We start from the raw sequence: 19,403 nt of genomic DNA on the forward strand, positions 1-19,403 counted from the left end.
AAAAAGCCTTTAAAGTCCAAAAATAACATTAAAGTAAGACTACAGTTTTTCATTGAACATACATGTAAAGGCCAAGCTTTCTGGAACAATGTGCTGTAGACTGATTAAGATAGATTTGTTTGGCCACCATAATAGTAGACATGCTTGATGCAAACTGAAAACACCTTTTCAGGAGAAGAACTTCATATCAATGGTAAAGCCTAGTGGAGGAAATGTTATGGTCTGGGGTGGCTTTGCTGCAACAGAGTCTGGGCAGCATGCTATCATCAAGTTGACTATGAATTTTGCATCAATCAGAGTGTGAAGTTGAAGGTGTGTATGAAGGGTGGTGGTAGTGGTAGGCTCTCTTGGGCGGGGGGAGGGGTTGGAGAGGGGGTGTTGTTGTTTGGTGTTAGGCTCTCTTCCTGGGAGGGTGGCAGATGTTTGTGTTGCCTAGGGCAGCACAACACCTAAATACATCATTGACCCTTACCCACTCTATAAAGAACTTACACTTGAAACATTAGGGAATGCTATTTAATACTATGTTAGTTTGTTTTTTTTGTATCGATATTTCTATTCACTTTCTTCTCCAAATTGAGGGGAAAGTTTCTACGTTGTATCAGAGCAGGTGTCCTTATTGGAAGATTTCTTCTATGTTCCTTTTATTTATTTATTTCAGGTACTTATAAAGCACTGTCAATTTACACAGCGCTTTACATATATATATATATATTGTACATTCACATCAGTCCCTACCCCTCAAGGGATGTAAAATCTAAGGTCCCTAACTTACATTCATACATACACATACTAGGGCCAATTTAGACAGGAGCCAATTAAACTACCAGCATGTCTTTGGAGTATGGGAGGAAACCAGAGTACCTGGAGGAAACCCATGCAGGCACAGGGAGAACATGCAAACGCCAGGCAGGTGGTGCTGTGGTTGGGATTTGAACCAACGATGCTAGTACTGCCAGGCAGAAGTGCTAACCATTTAGCCACTGTGCTGCACATAGGGGTTAGGGTTTGTAATATATTTAGGAATTATCCAATATGCCACACTTGGGCATGAGATCATAAGAATTGCAAATGCATGCATCTGACAAAGTTAATCAATGAATATGTTTAATTTGATGTATCTGTAAAAGCAAAATGCTTGCCCTCTCTAATAAGTGACCTTGGAAAAACCGACATATAATAAAATGCAATGAATATGCATATTTAAAACTAAGAACTCTGCCATGAAACCACAGAAATGCTAACATGTCCAAAGAGAAATAAATAATGTATGTGTTCTCTACAATGAAAGCCATGACCTCTGAGAATGTGTAATTATTATGGATATGTTGAAGCCCTGCACAAATCTGACTGATAGTCCAAGACATAGACATGTCTCAATTAGCCCCCTGATATTAATGCATGAAAAATGTGTGTATTCATATACTGTACACTGGCAAACATGTGCCTGTTTGGGTGCAGGAAGGGATGTGAAATCTAACATTGTCTCTGACACATGCAATGTGGAATATCAGTTTACTGTTTACTTTTCTACAAAGCACTGCTTTTTAAATCTAGAGAGTGTGAAGTATTCATCCACCTTGGGGAGAGCTCCATGCATTTATTACATTTGACTAGTAAGTCTATTAAAAATCTAAAAAGTGGCAATAAGAAACCTATCTTAAAAAAGTTACTTTAAATGAACATGCATGCAACACACCTAATGTTATTTTGTGGATGAATGGTCTATGATCTTTAAGTTTCAATGATAATCTTGCCATCAGCTTGTAATCAACTTGTTAATAAAGGTCATCTTCACAAGATAAGTGTTTTTTTCCTCCAAAACATTTGTTTTTCAGAAATTATCAAAATGAAGAGAACTAAGGTAAATTAAATAAGTTCAATGCTTTACAATAAATTATATGATAATATGTCTTTCTGTGAGATCCTCATGAATAAAGACTACTGATTGTGGCTGGATTGCTTTTAAGGCTTTATGCCAGAAGGACAGGTCAGGGACCTGCATTCCAAATATAGACAATGGTCTAGGGCAGTGGTCACTAAATGGCAGACCGAGGGACAGTCCTGTCCGGACCGCAGCCACGCCATGGCCCTCCCTCGGGCCGCCGGGCTTAAGATGACCGAGCCACATAGCGGGAGGTAAGTGTGCGACCGTGGTCAGGGTGGGGCTAATACAGACTGAGGCCATTGCTCACCTCCCCCTGTGCGGCAATGCCTAAACCAGGGCCGACAGAAGTGACGGCTCCAGTGACGAGCAGGAGGCACTGCTGTCACAGGGACACCTCCTCAGCCGGCTGCTGCACTGAAGGGACAATGGCAGCCTGTCTTCTTCACCCGCTGCCACTCTATGACAGGTCTGTAGTGGCAGTGAATGAGGCTGTCTCTTTGCTGGATGGGCTCTCTCTTTGCTGGATGGACTGTCTCTTTGCTGGATGAGCTGTATATGCTGGATGGGCTGTCTCTTTACTGGACACGCTGTCTCTTTACTGGACTGGGCTGTCTCTTTGCTGGACTGGGCTGTCTCTTTGCTGGACTGGGCTGTCACTTTGCTGGCGGGCTGTCTCTTTGCTGGACGGCTGTCTCTTTGCTGGATGGGCTGTTACTTTGCTGGATGGACTGTCTCTTTGCTGGATGAGCTGTCTCTGCTGGGTGGGCTGTCTCTTTGCTGGTCAAGCTGTCTCTTTGCTGGACAAGCTGTCTCTTTGCTGGACTGGGCTGTCTCTTTGCTGGACTGGGCTGTCTCTTTGCTGGTGGGCTGTCTCTTTGCTGGACTGGGCTGTCTCTTTGCTGGTTGGCTGTCTCTTTGCTGGACTGGGCTATCTCTTTGCTGGACTGGGCTGTCTCTTTGCTGGACAGATGTCCCTTTGCTGGGTGGGCTGTCTCTTTGCTGGATGGGCTGTCTCTTTGCTGGTTGGCAATGTCTCTTTGCTGGACTGGGCTGTCTCCTTGCCCAGTTGGGTCCAGCAAGGAGACATCCCAATCTAGCAAAGAGACAACCCAGTCCAAGAAGGGACATCCCCATACAGCAAAGCAACATCCCATGTCCAGCAAAGAGACATCCCGTCTTTGCTATATATTTCCTGTGTTGTTAGGGGCTCTGTGTTGTGTTAGGGGCACTGTGTTGTGTTAAGGGGCGCTGTGTTATGTTAAGGGTCACTGTGTTGTGTTAAGGGGTGTTGTGTTGTGTTAGGAGATACTGTGGTTTGTTAAGGGGTGCTGTGATGTAAATGGGCAGTGATGTGAAAGGAAAAGAGGACACTGTGGGACTTCTTTAAAGAGGGGACTGTGATGTAGAAGGACTACAGTGTGAAAGGTACACTAAAGATCATAATGTAGCCGGAGACTGTGATGTGTTATATCTTTAATGAGGTTTGTACCTCTGATGGAAGGAAATTTTGCTGACCAGACCTCAGTAAATTGTAAGACAAGACCCCTTGTCTAGGGCATAGGTGTAAGCAGCCTATTACATTAAGGTGTGCTCATGTGCATATACTGTACAGTATATATATAAAAGAGTGAAAGAGGAGTAAAGAAGCACTTCTCCTATGGCAGAGCCAGTCAGAGAAAGATCTTTCTCATCGCCCCACTGCACACAGAGCGATAATGTTAATGACGAGATGAACAGGTAAATAAAAACGAGAAAACACTGTCTGTTACATTCAGTCCCTGAGATTTAAATTATGACTGCAGACAAGAACCATGTGACAGTAAAGACATTATGGAAACTCTACATGCATTGTCATCTCAAAGCCATTGTTTCTAATTTTTAGGGACTCTTTAATGACTGGCATAGTACCACTGGATTGGCGTAAAGGCCAATGTGGTGCCAATATTTAAAAAGGGGTCAAAATCTTTACCAAGTAATTACAGACCTGTTAGTGTAACTTCTATAGTTGAGAAGATACTGGAGAGTTTAATAAAAGACCACATAGATGAGTTCTTGCTGGAAAAAAATATTTTAAGCAACAGCCAGCATGGATTCATGAAAGACAGAAGTTGTCAAACAAATCTGATTTCTTTTCATCAGGGGGTGAGCAAAACCTTGGACAGAGGGGGGGCGGTGGACGTGGTATACTTGGATTTTGCAAAATCGTTTGACACAGTTCCCCACACACGGCTAATGTGTAAGGTAAAGTCTACAGGCTTGGAAAAATCTGTATGTATGTAAATGGATAGAAAACTGGCTAAAAGATCGTATTCAGAGAGTAGTGGTTAATGATTCATACTCTGAATGGTCTGGGGTCATCAGTGGTGTACCCCAAGGTTCAGTGTTGGGACCCTTACTTTTTAATACATTTATAAACGATATAGGGTCTGGGATTAAAAATCCCATTTCAGTCTTTGCAGATGACACCAGGTTGTGCAGTGGAATAATGTCCTTACAGGATGTCTTCAACTTACAAGCCGACCTCAATGCTCTGTTTAATTGGGTAACTATGTGGCAAATGAGGTTTAATGTTGATAAATGTAAGGTTATGCACTTGGGGGCTAAGAATATGCATGCATCATACATACTAGGGGGGGGGGTACAACTGGGGGAATCAATGGTGGAGAAGGATCTGGGGGTTCTGGTAGATCACAAGCTTAATAATGGCATGCAATGCCAAGCTCCGGCTTCTAAAGCGAGGAAAATCCTCTCTTGTATTAAAAGAGGTATAGACTCCAGAGAGAGAGATATCATATTACCCCCGGTACAAATCATTAGTAACACCTCATCTGGAATATGCAGTTCAGTATTGGGCACCAATTCACAAAAAGAACATTGGGGAACTTGAAAAAGTACAGAAAAGGGCAACTAAACTGATACGAGGCATGGAGGAGCTCAGCTATGAGGAAAGATTAGAGGAACTAAATTTATTCTCTCTTGAGAAGAGGGGATTAAGGGGGGATATGATCAACATGTATAAATACATCAGTGGTTCATATAGTGAACTCGGTGTAGAGCTATTCACCCTGAGGTCATCACAGAGGACAAGGGGGCACTCTTTACATCTTGAGGAAAAGAAATGTAATCTCCAAACATGGAAAGGTTTCTTCACAGTAAGAGCTGTGAAAATGTGGAATAGACTCCCTCAAGAGTTGGTTCTGGCCAGCTCAGTGGATTGCTTCAAAAAAGGCCTGGATTGTTTCTTAGATACACAGAATATAACCGGACACTAACATTTATATTTACAGTTAATCCAGGGAATATACGATTGCCTCTTGGAGGATCAGGAAGGAATTTTTTTCCCAGCAGGTGCAAATTGGATCATCCTTTGCTGGGTTTTTTGCCTTCCTCTGGATCAACTGTGGGTATGGGATTATAACTTTTTTTTTTCTATGGTTGAACTGGATGGACTATTGTCTTTTCTCAGCCAGACTAACTATGTAACTATGTAACATGAAGCTGTCTGGTTGTGGCTCAGGTCTTCACAGCAGCAACAGGTATACAACAGATGGATCACCAGCACATCAGTTTCCTGCTGTGCTGGTGATCCATCTGGGGTGTGCATGGGGTGATTAGGGTGTGCCCAGGAACATCTGGCACACCCCTTATGTATTCCATGGTCACCCAACTACCCATTTTGTTGCTGAATGTCAACTGCCCTAGACTAAGACAGTTTTTTTCATTCAGCTGGCAGAAAGAAAAACAACACTAACAGACACCTCCATTCCCACAAGCGAGGTGGTTAGAGGATCCCCTCTTCCTGGGAATTGCGTTATGACTGCAGCTCCAACTGTCAGTATATACCACTGATCTGTGGCTGCAGCTGCTGATCAAAAAAAGTTTTACAGTGTGCCTGTTAAACAGAAATCGATCTAAAATCTAAAAATTGACTTCTGTAGAATAGGCAGGACCACAGACATATGAAAATTTGACCAGATCCTGCTGAACCAGCCAAATTTTGATTTATCTATGCCCAACGTAAGTCCTTCTTAGGTCTATACTTGTGTGAACCTCATTGTGCCTTGTGTAGCTATGACAACTGAGCTTGACAGTTTAATATTAAGACTGCAGGAGGCAGCCCAAGGCATCTGGCTTAGGGGCAAGAAATAAAAATCTGGCCTTGTCCAAGGTGTCCAATAAGGTCCTTTATTTTTATAGTTTTGTAAGTTTGTGACAGAAGACATTGAGACGTTTTATCAGTTTCCAACATTTCTCATACCAATAATCAGAAACAGTGATCTATCCGTAACCTTGAGACCTAAATTATGTATAGCTACAGAATATGAAGACATTGATATTTCCTTGTTACTGTAATAGAATACATGGAAGTATGAAGGTCAAATACTGTATAATGACAGCATAAAATATACAAACAAATACAATGTAAAAACAACCATTGAACATACAAATCCATATGCTAAAAGTATTGGGACAAAAGATTTTACTGTAACAGAACACTACATAGAAATGAATCATGCTGTCAAAATAATATAGCATAAATGCATTTATAAGGCTCTGAAAGAATGTCTAAGTTTTCTGATATTCTTTTTTTTCTAAAAGATATTCATAAAACCTTCCATTACTGGCACTATTCTCCACTTCAGCTCTATTTGCTAGAAAGACACTGTCAAATAAAATTAAAGTCACCCACAGATCAGTTTATTGAATGACAGGTCAGACCTCTCTGGAGGAAGCAGGATCACTGCAGGTCTCCACACTGCCAAAACACATATACTAATTATTTCCACGTTGGCTGACACTGCCAGCAGACCCTTTTTAGTTTTATATGCCATCACTGAATTGAATCCTTTTAAGAAATTATTTTCTGATAGCCTGATACAGAATCAGTGACACGTGCTACAGGTTAACATAGAATTTAGCATTATTGGAACACTACTTCTTGACGGCAAGGCTGTAACTCTGACTTACAAACTGTTGAACAACGTCTGGCAAATGGAGGCAATAAAAGAGTGTACACAGTTAATTCTTTCATCCAAGCTTCATCTGACTTTTTTTTTTGTTCCAACTTAAATGTTAACATGTTAATTAAAGTTTTCACTTTGCAACATTAATGGGATGGCTGCACACAGGAATAGGAAAGTAAAAAAAAATTCCAAGATTTATTGAAGTAAAATTTGCACCTTACAACACAGTGACAGGAGCTGGCACCAAGTTGTTAAAGTGTTTCACGCAAGTGTGCGCTTATTCATAATCACAGTTGTTATGATCAATGCACACTAGTGTGAAACGCGTTGACTTCTTGGTCCCAGCTCCTGTCACTGTATTGTGTAGCATGGATTTTACTTCAATAAAGCATGGAATTTTTTTTTTATTCCTATTCCCGTGTGAAGCCATCCCATTCGTTTTCCAGTTCACTCTAGGCTGCGAGCCAGGCTTGCACTGGATATCAGGATTGTTGCATTGGGTATCGTGGACCGACCTTGAACAGTGCAGCTATTTGTTTTCACTTTACAATGTTAATTTTCAGTTAGCTTAGAGAATAGGGTAAAAATAAGTGATAATTCACATTGCATAAAATATCCAATGATGTGCAAGAAAAATGGTAGCATTGTAACTTGTTGATGAACACAAAACAGAAATGGGAGTTCTTCAAAAATACTGTATGTGAACACACTGCAAAATATATTCCCATGGGCAACAAGTTTAAAAGGTTAAAAATCAAACCTATGTGGCTTATGGCCAAAGTTAAAAAGGCTATAGATAATAAGAAAAGAGATTTTATTAAATATAAAAATAAAGGAACACTATTATCGTTTAAACACTACAAAGAATATAACAGAATATGCAAAAAGGAAATAAAGGCTGCAAAAATTTAAAACGAATGACAGATTGCAAAAGATAGCAGGACCAACCCCAAAAAATTCTTCAAATATATTAATAGTAAAAAAGTCAGGTCTGAGCATGTAGGCCCTTACAAAATAATCTAGAGTGGGTGACTGGGGACAAAGAGAAGGCAAATTTATTAAATACCTTCTTCAGCTCTGTATATACAAAGGAGCATGGGGGAGCTCTTGTCCATAATGGGCATGGTATTGACACAGCTCCAGATGATCCACATTGGCTCACAATTGATATGATCCAAAAATATTTAGAGAGTATAAAGGTGAATAAAGCACCTGGACCAGATGGCATACACCCACGGGGCCTTAAAGAATTGAGCTCTGTCATTTCAAAGCCATTGTTTATAATTTTTAGGGACTCTTTAATGACTGGCATAGTACCACTGGATTGGTGTAAGGCCAATGTGGTGCCAATATTTAAAAAGGGGTCAAAATCTTTACAAAGTAATTACAGACCTGTTAGTTTAACTTCTATAGTTGGGAAGATACTGGAGAGTTTAATAAAAGATCACATAGATGAGTTCTTGCTGGGGAAAAATATTTTAAGCAACAGACAGCATGGATTCATGAAAGACAGAAGTTGTCAAACAAATCTAATTTCTTTTTATGAGGGGGTGAGCAAAACCTTGGACAGAGGGGTGGCGGTGGTCGTGGTATACTTGGACAGAGGGGTGGAGGTGGACGTGGTATACTTGGATTTTGCAAAAGCATTTGACACAGTTCCTCACACACGGATACTTTGTAAGGTAAAGTCTACAGGCTTGGAAAAATCTGTATGTATGTAAATGGATAGAAAACTGGCTAAAAGATCGTATTCAAAGAGTAGTGGTTAATGAGTCATCAGTGGTGTACCCCAGGTTTCAGTGTTGGGACCCTTACTTTTTAATATATTTATAAACGATATAGGGTCTGAGATTAAAGATCCCATTTCAGTCTTTGCAGATGACACCAAGCTGTGCAGTGGAATAACGTCCTTACAGGATGTCTTCAACTTACATCCGACCTCAATGCACTGTTTAATTGGGCAACTATGTGGCAAATGAGGTTTAATGTTGATAAATGTAAGGTTATGCACTTGGGGGCTAAGAATATTCATGCATCATACATACTAGGGGGGTACAACTGGGGGAATCAATGGTGGAGAAGGATTTGGGAGTTCTGGTAGATCACAAGCTTAATAATGGAATGCAATGCCAAGCTACAATTTCAAAAGTGAGCAAAATCCTCTCTTGCATTAAAAGAGGTATAGACTCCAGAGAGAGAGATATCATATTACCCCGGTACAAATCATTAGTAACACCTCATCTGGAATATGCAGTTCAGTTTTGAGCACCAATTCACAAAAAGAACATTGAGGGACTGGAGAAAGTACAGAGAAGGACAACTAAACTGATACGAGACATGGATGAGCTCAGCTATGAGGAAAGATTAGAGGAACTGAATTTATTCTCTCTTGAGAAGAGGAGATTAAGGGGGGATCTGATGAACATGTATAAATAAATCAGTGGTTCATATAGTGAACTCGGTGTAGAGCTATTCACCCTGAGGTCATCACAGAGGACAAGGGGGCACTCTTTACGTCAGGAGGAAAATAAATGTAATCTCCAAACATGGAAAGGTTTCTTCACAGTAAGAGCTGTGAAAATGTGGAATTGACTCCCTCAAGAGTTGGTTCTGGCCAGCTCAGTGGATTGCTTTAAAAAGGTCTGGATTCTTTCTTAGATACACAGAATATAATTGCATACTAACACTTATAGGTAAGGTTGATCCAGGGAATATCCGATTGCCTCTCAGGGGATCAGGAAGGAATTTCTGATTGCAGGAGCAAATTGGATCATGCTTTGCTGTTTTTTTTTTTTGCCTTCCTCTGGATCAACTGAGGGTATAGGATTATAGCTTTTTTTTCTATAGTTGAACTGGATGGACTTTTGTCTTTTTTCAGCCAGGCTAACTATGTAACTATGTAACTCACACATGATTGGATAATTCAAGTCAGCATAGCTTCATCTCATTTACCAAGTTAAAGTGATACTAAACAATATACTTATTTTGCTAAATAATTTATACACATTTACTACTTAATGGTCTTTTTTCAAGCAATTGTTTATTTCTGTGTTTTTCTGCCTCCTTGTAACGTCATCTGTTAGCTCCCAAACCTCTCCTATTTTCCCTGTTTATTTGTAATAAGCTGCATATTTTAGTTGGTTCATGTGCACTGCTCTATGCAAACTACAAATCCCATAGTCCATAGTCCCTAATCCATTTTGGGAGTGATGATAGGGAGAAAGGGTTGCCACATTTCTACATATAGTGGGACAAAGGAGCATGACCGTAGTCACCGTCTAACAGGAAGTCAGATCACAGCAGCAAAAAAAGGAATTTGGAGGTGGCTAAGATCAGTGGAAGGCACCTTTTTGAATGTGTCATTAAATTAAAAAAAATGTATATATTCCTTTAAGCCCTGGTTTAAACCAATGCAATCCCAAAGTCTTGCAACTTTGAGGTCCGACTATGCTGTACGAATTAATTGCAACTTGCTGCCACTCAGTGTGACTTTAATAATACATGACAATGTAAGTCTCAATTAAGTCACACAAAAATAGTGCATACGCCTTTTTTGGAGTTGCTGTGACTTGCGTCACAGCGATTAGAATTGGGCTATAGAAAGGCATGGGATATGACATGCCATGTGACTTTGAAGTCATACGTTGCATGAAAAGTTGCATTGGTGAGAACCGGGGCTGAAAGCATGCACTATACCTGTGTGTAGAAGCATGTCTTCATTCACCTGCTTGTTTCTTGCAAATACCTGGTTGATCCCGCCTCTTCCATCCATTCTTCCATTGTCAATGGCAACTCTATCACAGCTGTTCTTTCAGTTCCTCTGTTGCCACACTTTGTGTACATGCTCCATCATTACCTCATGAAGCTGCCCCATGCGACTCATTTTGTCACCTGTGGGATGGCTCCAAGTGTCCGTGTAGCATGGATTCCCTCCCTCTCCTCTCCTCTCCTCTCCCTCAGCTGCTGTCTAACGCATTCTGTGAGCTGCCTCAAAAGCTTCTGGAATGGAATGGAATGTGGGACAGCTGGTAGAAGAGGGCAATCTTCCATAAATCATCTCTACAGGATCCACTGCACAGGAGTGGAGCCATCAGAGATGACTGATGGAGAATTCCCATCTTCTTCTAGCTCTCCCACATTACTCACATTTCTGAGGCTTGCAAGATGGCTTCCAGAATGTGTTATGCAGCAGCTCTTACAGTTGTATATTTTACAAGCACAGAAACAGTGTGCCCCCTAGGATCTGTTTTTTATGTAGAAAACACATATTCATTCAACACTTGTAACTGCAACAACAAGTGCTCTGCGCAGCCACAGGAGAGGAAAGGAGACTTCCTGGAGTGATGTCTGCAGGCTGCATTACAGAAGTCATGTTTGCTCCACCAACTGATCTCTCAGTAAGGTATGCAGCAAGCAGATGTTTTCACATAACTGCAGGATAAACAAACAGGTAAAAGTGAATTCATCAAAATATTACAATGTCTTTAGACTATTGATTTTATTGCCATCTTCCAAGGTGAAAAATATAAAATTGTGCTAATGGGTTTAATGACACTTTAAGGTTGGCCAGGTGCTGGGCTACAGCAATATAGAGAAGGAGATATTGTTTTTTATTTTTGCTCCCTCTACCAAAGTGCTGATGTTATGCTGTACTTCTCCTCTGGTCAAAGAACAGAGGACCCATTCTACTCAGTGGCTCCTACGGGGTAGCGCTACATAAGAAAATTCATTTTGAAGAGTAAACAGCCTATATTCTTCTAGTAAATAATACCCATCACTTACAAAATGCAGGAATATGAGACAGGCGAAAACTGTCTGGGTCATAAGTTGATTATAGAAGTTACATGCAAAGACCTGCTTTGAGGCCTGACAACCTTTAAAGCTTGCATAACTATTACAGGGTAGACATTTATAAGCACTATTCAGCCACCAAACAATATTTCTCTCAGGCCACCATGTAAGTAAACATGTTTAGACCATTTGAGAGTGTGTTCCGTAATCTACCACCCAACCCAAGGATGAGAGTAGGGTTCCTGTCCCAACCAAAGTCAGCTTGATTGGGCCACAGCACTTATATTTGATGAACATATAGTAGATGGACATATTTCTAACCAAGATAGGAGATGTGCCCATCTTAGCTGAAAAAAAAGTTAGTGCATAGAATATACATGTAAAAAATTTATATTCCTAAATGTGCAATCTGAAATAATCAATAATCAATAATCATCATCATCATCATCATCATGTATCCAATATTATAAGATGCTTTCGGATTTACCCTGAAACAGGTGGTTATTTTGACTCAGATTGGTTGATTTACTAAAACCGATCTGGTGCTTTGACAATATAACCTGGACGCTAATTGATACCTCTGCAGAGCTGCCCCAGATTTTGCACTCTCTAATGTTAGTAAATTAACCCCAGTGAGTTCTATTCCATTAGGGGTGGGATTGCACCTGAGTGATACACATTGATGAATTTATTGATTATTGCAGTTTGCGCCTTGGGATACTGACTATTGTTTCATGTTGTATTTTGCTTGATATACACATGAGTCCTAAATGTTTTGCATAGTAAATTCATATAAGCATTGTTCACTTTCAAAAGATGCTGTCATTATGAACATTCAAAGCAAAGTGACTGCAACTGTGCGAAATTGCCCCCTATACCCACTGAAGTCATTTCTACAGTGATCCCTCAACCCCCTTTCTATGTAACAACCATGGCTAAAACACCCAGTGTAGGCTGGTGTCAGATCTTTAGAGGTTACCACCAGCCTATGCAGTAAATTGTGTGACAGTGCTGGAGCGTAGCAGTTGGGCCTAATGATTTGTCTGAATGGGCAAAGTGACCATGGGCTCTGTTCACAAAAGCAGATTGCTGGTGGTATTAGGGTGTTCTGACACATTGGGGTTTATTTACTAAAGCTGGAGAGTCCAAAATCAGACTCCCTTCTGCATAGAAACCAATCAGCTTCTAACCTCAGCTTGTTCAATGAAGCTTTGGCAATGAAACCTGGAAGCTGATTGGTTTCTATGCACAAGTGAGTCTGATTTTGCACTCTCCAGCTTTAGTAAATAAACCCCATTTTGTCTAAATATCACATGTAATCCTAAAACTGTCAATTCACTATACCATTATGCGGTGTTTAACGCAAAACTGTCAAAACACTCAGTAAATACTACATAAAAAGGGGTTAAAGTCAATTTACAGAAGGAAATAAATAACTAAATGCATGCGGTAGTTAATGAAGGTGTTCTATTTTAACTGGTTGTTGAGGAGCAAGCTTCCACCTGCATACTTAACAACCAGTAACTGTCATGGTTGTTAAGGAGCGGACGGCCACTGTGTCCTTAACCCCTTGACGCCGACGTAACACAAATATGCGGCCTCACGGACCTGGGCTTTTTTCCGTGGGGCCGCATATTTGCGTACCTGTCTTTGTGCTGGGAGCGGGCCGCTCGGCGTGCTCCCAGCACCAAGACCGCGGTGTCACTGAGAGCCCCGGGTCCCGTTCTAACGATCGGGACTCGGGACTCCCGATTCCGGGTCACGTGATCGCTGTGATAGCCTCTGATTGGCTATCATAGTGATCAATCACTGTGCAGTCCACCTGGATGTGCAAAGTAGTTGTGACGATATGTACGGTTTTACTAACACGTCAACGTTGCAGAATTGTGCTTAGGCATTTAGATTTGTTTTACCCTTAGGCGTGAAGGGGTTAACAACAGATGAGTCATTAGCTGTCAGTGCAATTCCCCACTGACAGCTGAATGCAAACAAAACAATTGCCAACAATTAAAAATTACAGAAAAAAAAGCAAGGGGGTCCTCCCCCAATCCATAGCAGACCCTTCAGGTCAGGCATGGGTCTTAAGGGGAACTCCACACTGAAAGCAAAAAACGCCATGAGGCCCCCTAATCAATACTGGACACTTATCTGAGCATGCAGCCTAGCAGGACAGGAGAGTGGGGGAGGAGTGAGCAACTCCCTCTCCTTTACCATACCGGGCTGCTAGCCCTCAACTTGGGGGGGAGGTGCTTTTTTTTTGGGGGGGGTTGAATAAAGGACTTTTCAAAAACTGTTTCTGTGATTTTACTCACTTTTTCCACTTTTTTGGTAAATGAGTAGGGGTACTGTGTACCCCATACTCATTCACATGGAGGGACAGGATCTGGGGGCCCCTGTGTAAAGGGGGCTTCCAGATTCCAATAAGATCCCCACTTGTAGACCACTGGCCAGGGTTGTGGGGAAGAGGCCTTTGGCCTCATCAATATGTGGGAAAGGTGCTTTGAAGGAAACTCCCCTGCCCAAAAGCACCTCCCCATGTTGAGGACATGTGGCCTGGTATGGTTCAGGAGGGGGGGAACTCACTCACCCCCCCTTTCCTGGCCTGCCAGACTGCATGCTCGAATAAGGGTCTGGTATGGATTTTGATTGGGACCCCATGTCATTTCTTTTTTAATTTAGCGTGCAGTTGCCCTCAAAATCCATACCAAGACCTAAGGCTCTGGTATGAGTTTGGAGGGAAACCCATGCTGTTTTTTTTTTATTTTGGTGTGGGGTTCCCCTTAAAATCCATACCAGACTTGAAGGGCCTGGTATGGATTGGGGGACCCCTACGCTGTTTTTTTCTGTAATTTTTAATTACTAGCAATTGTTTTGTTTACATTCAACTGTCAGTGGGGAACCCTGCTGACAGCTAAAGACTTATTGGTTGTGAAGGATGTGGCAGCCACCCACTCCTTAACAACCATGACAGTTACTGGTTGTTAAGGATGCCGGCGGCTGCTCAGTCCTTAGCAACGTGGTATTTATTACTTTAAATTAGCACATGTTTTCGCTACTAAAATACTGCATTACTTCATAAAATAACTTATGCAGTATTTTAGTAGCTTTGTTTTGTTAATTAAAAAGAAAACATTTTTCAAAAACATTGTGTGGTAAGATACCACTTTGTGAATGGAGCCCAGTATCTTGTTAAGGCCATAGTCATAATACAATAGACACACTACAATAGTTTGAAATAAGAGGTAAAAGTGAAGAGAAAGAAATTTGAGGGCTAGATTTCAAGGGCAATTATAAGATCTGCCCTTCTTTTAATAAGCTATACACAGTATCTGCTACAAATCTCATTGTAAAATCAGTTCAAGCAAACATGAGATGTCAGTCAGGTACACTCTATGAAATCCATGGCCTATTTATCTCTATCAGTGTTACATAAAGGCATATCAATAGCCAAATTAGATGGTATGAAACCAGCCTATGGCCTAAAAATATTATTTTTTATTTATACCTAAGATAAGGAAAAGTGTTGTTGTCTGTCCTTTTTGTGTAAACGTGATAAGAATGGCACATTTCATCTTTAATATGCTTTGCCTGAATATGATCACTAGAATATTTACCAAATTGTTATACAAAAGAAACAACAAATTCTGTATGAATTGTTATTGACTACAAAAAGGCATAAATCTCATCTAGAGTGATAAAAATGATCAAAGATTTATTATATCACAATGGTGTCTGCAGAGAGTTTATATATGGGAAATTAGCCTACAATGAGCTTAGCAGCAGGAAATTGGACAGTGGAAATAGTCTGCTTAGATGAAAAAATAAATAAGTACTGTCTGTAATAAAAAGGCTTAATACTTAGCTGTCCTGCCACTTGTGCAGCTGATCTTCACTGTAACAAATCTACGATTGCAGAAGGTTCTTCAGGATCCACTACTTCCAGGAGGGTAGGATGCATGGTCCCCCTATGCAGTCAGTGGTTCTATTTCCAAGCCCTACCGCACTACGGGACACATTAGTAACGTAGAGGCCAATGGAAGGAACCATAGCATACATTGAGTGACCAGACATCCAAAACACTCTTAAGTGTTCTGAATGTAGAAGACTATAGACCAATTTCTGTTTGTCAAAAGCTATCAAAAGAAGTCTTAGATAAGGTACTGGATCAACTCTACTGATATGTAGTTTAAAGTGGAACACTAGCTAAAACCTTTTTCTGAAGTATTGGACAATTTTCAGTAAGGGTTAAATTCTTATTGGTTTTTATTACCTGTTCACATTTCCCAGTGTGAACACTGCAGCAAAAACATTCTAGCCATTTACCTCTCTATCAGAAACAAAATTCCATCTTAAAATATTCATTTACCAATCTGCTCAAATGAATATAAAAAATGTGAGTGTTTTATAGCCCTAACCTAATTTATTCATCTCCAGAGGTTTTCAGTATTTGTTATAAAAGTTTCTTTGTTTTCCTGATATATTTTGGGACTTTCAGAAACATGTCTATTGATTTTCATGTAACATAAATGGACACAATTCATCTAAATTTCTGAAGACAATTCTTTGCACCAAAATGTGCTTAATTTTAATTAAAAAACAAACAAATAAACTAGAATTCCAAACTTTTTAGTTTACCATTTTAACTTAATATAATAGTTTAATTTACACATACTTTGATATCTTGATAGTTTGATATATCTGATTATTATCATAAAATCCTGAAGACATCAATTTACTTCCAGGTTGTGAAATTTACTAAATACAGATATGAAAACGTATGCAAGGTACTACAAATTTAGAATGATGAAATTAGGTATCAATAACAGTTATCACTAGGTGCCCTCACAAAGGAGACCCTTACCTAAATGAAATCTCTACTGAGCAATACAAAAGTTGCCCTTGTTGGCCCTATCTGAAAACACCAGTTGTCTAGGGCTTGCAATGTACTGACTACATTTCAGTGGGTTCCTGATAAAACAGCTGAAATTCACTCAGAGGGTGGCCAATTAGATAGAGCTGAAGTTTGGGTATTCTCACAACCACCACTGACAGCTTCCAGAATACAATGGAAAACAGGGGGATTCGACCATCTGTGCTGTTTAGCATGAATGGAAGAATCTGTTGGATTTTTTTCATTCATTCCGCTGGTTGAACAAAAGAAATCTAACAGTGTTTTTCTAGTGTTACTGTGCTGATAATTTGATAGCTGAAATACCATCTGAATTGTAGCCCTGGCACAAGTACATGGATTAGAAACTATGAATTCACTGGTTGCATAATTCTTCTATATCATTGACTCAGAAAACACTGAAGGTACAGACAGCCGGCCAACTAACATTTTCAGAAAAAGGCCAGCAATTGCAGAGAACATATTTCTGTCCTGAAAATTATATTCATGACATCCAAGTTTATATCTTGGTCTAAAGTATCTTCTTTTTATTTTCTCAAAAATAGTAGTACATAGCTAAAAATCAAACTTACAATTTTATCATATCTCAGAAATAAATGCGTTCTTACCTATTATAGCCTGTCTTCTTTTGGGAGATTATTTAGAACCACAGAATTTAGTCCAACCTACAAAAAATGTACACAAATATAAGAATTATTTTACTTTATACAGTATATATTTTTCAATTTAATAAAACGTGTATTCTTTGCAAAGTGTGAAATCGTTAGATGTGCTTAGGTCAGATAACAGTAGGCATTGATCATGCTGAGGAAAGATTGCTATTTGATGCTGGAAAACATGCAGATAGTGTTACAAAGAAATGGAAAGGTGGAAAGGGGTTATGATCACAGTATTTGCTATGGATATAATCTATAGTTTTGCACTGTCCACATGCAGCATTGTGGCTCACTAATTGACTGTATGGCCTTGCAGTATTAGAGTACTGAGTTTGATTCTGTAGAGCTTTAAATGGCTTATGTGTATGCTGGTTTGGCTGTTATATAGAAATTGGGTTGTATGCAGTATCAGAATAGCATACCTAGACCACACCAGAAAAAGTGGGAACTAGGGTTCACTGGGCAGGGAGAGTAAAATGTTTTTGGTAAGGGCATCTGAACCTTTTAACACCTCTGGCACTGTGTGGAATAAATTGGGATCCACTGAAGGGTTGTGATCCTTCAAAGGGCCAGTTTCAACTTTGGTTGTACTGTAAAATCCAGCAGTTCCCATATTATTTTAACTAAACGTAAGTCTGTATAGGATGCTTCAGCAGGTACAAAATTATAACTGCTTTTTTTTTATTGAAAGGTCCACTGAAGCATCATGAAATAACTCCAAATTCTGGGAGTTTACTGCATCTGTACCTTAGTGAGTAAGGACTGTTACTTGAGGATGAAGTGAAAGTAACTAGGCCTGTGCAAATGCCAACATCTAGAAAGTCCATAGTCGCATAGGTACTTACTGAGGCACCATCACATTTTGGAAATGCCTTGCAGAAATTAGTTTGAATCTTACAGCCTTGCTTTTAGTTTAACAGATTTTTCTACAATGCATTTTATATATTAAATAAGTAAAAAACATAGCTACAGATTGCAAATGATGCTTCATAACCCCAAAATACTTTATTTAGGCTATAAATAATTAGGGTTATTTGTAAATATTCGGCAGATAACCCTTTCGTGTGCCTAGCTTCATATCACAATACCTGCTCATGGTGGTTACTTGTCATTTTATATAGATTTTGTGAATATGCAAGCAGCATTCATACTATTAACAAGCAAAGCTGTTATTGTATACATAAATCTAAACTTAATAAACCTTTGAAGAGATGATTGCTAAATAACAGCCTTCTGCATTCAAACTCAACTGCCTTTGGTTTTATTGTTTATAATTATGCCATTGTGCCATATAATACGAGTCCAACAGTCTTTGAGAGTTTTATTACTATAATTCACATGTAAATCAACTTTTCTGATTGAGAGCCAAGTACTTTGGTCTTGCCAAGGTAGACATCCATGTAATAGAATCCTTTAATATATTTTTAACATCACAATACATCGTAACTATAATTTTAGCATTCAAATATCCTTCAAAAATTTGTATAGCAGGATTGCACATCAAATAAAAAAATGAGGCTTATCCAATATGAAATTCTGTAGCACACTTATAATTTTAATTGTCGATTTAAAACCGTTGCATTTGTGTAGAGTACTTACAGCTTTAAAGCACTGCATTACAATAATTAAAACACGATGATATCATGTTTACCACATTATATACACATATTATATATATATATATATATATATATATATATATATATATATATACACACAAAACATTTTTATATCTACATTGACTTTAATAAGGCAAATACACTATAGTGCCAAAAGTATTAGGACACCTGCCTTTACACACAGATTAACTTTCATTGCATCCCAGTCTTAGTCCGTAGGGTTAAATGTTGAGTTGGCCCGCCCTTTGCACTTATAATAGCTTAAGTTCTTCTGGGAAGGCCGTCCACAAGGTTTAGGAGTGTGTCTATGGGAATGGTTGACCATTTTTCAAGAAGTGCATTTGTGAGGTCAGGCACTGATGTCAGACGAGAAGGCCTAGCTTGCAGTCTCCACTCTAATTAATCCCAAAGGTATTCTATTGGGTTGAGGTCAGGACTCTGTGCAGACCAGTCAATTTCCTCCACCCCAAATTGCTCCCCCACCCCAAAATTGCTCATCCATGTTTTATAGACCTTACTTTGTGCACTGGTGCGCAGTCATGTTGGAACAGGAAGGGGCCATCCCCAAACTGTTGC

At 39.7% G+C, this 19,403-nt stretch overlaps 1 protein-coding gene across 5 annotated transcripts in view; it reads right to left on the reverse strand.

Annotated features, from left to right (window-relative positions):
- Positions 1 to 19,403, reverse strand: part of LOC149452722 (poly(rC)-binding protein 3-like) — a 1,138,846-nt gene that overhangs the window by 669,795 nt on the left and 449,648 nt on the right. For all 5 annotated transcript variants that reach the window (XM_089689053.1, XM_089689056.1, XM_089689055.1 and 2 more), the window contains one exon: positions 17,161 to 17,217. The gene's annotated coding sequence lies outside the window, so the exon portion shown is untranslated. The remainder of the gene's footprint in view (positions 1 to 17,160; positions 17,218 to 19,403) is intronic.

This window comes from Staurois parvus, unplaced genomic scaffold, assembly GCF_062004578.1.
Source record: "Staurois parvus isolate SC_StPar_1 unplaced genomic scaffold, SC_StPar_1.0 ptg000468l, whole genome shotgun sequence".
Classification (NCBI taxonomy): Eukaryota; Metazoa; Chordata; class Amphibia; order Anura; family Ranidae; genus Staurois; species Staurois parvus.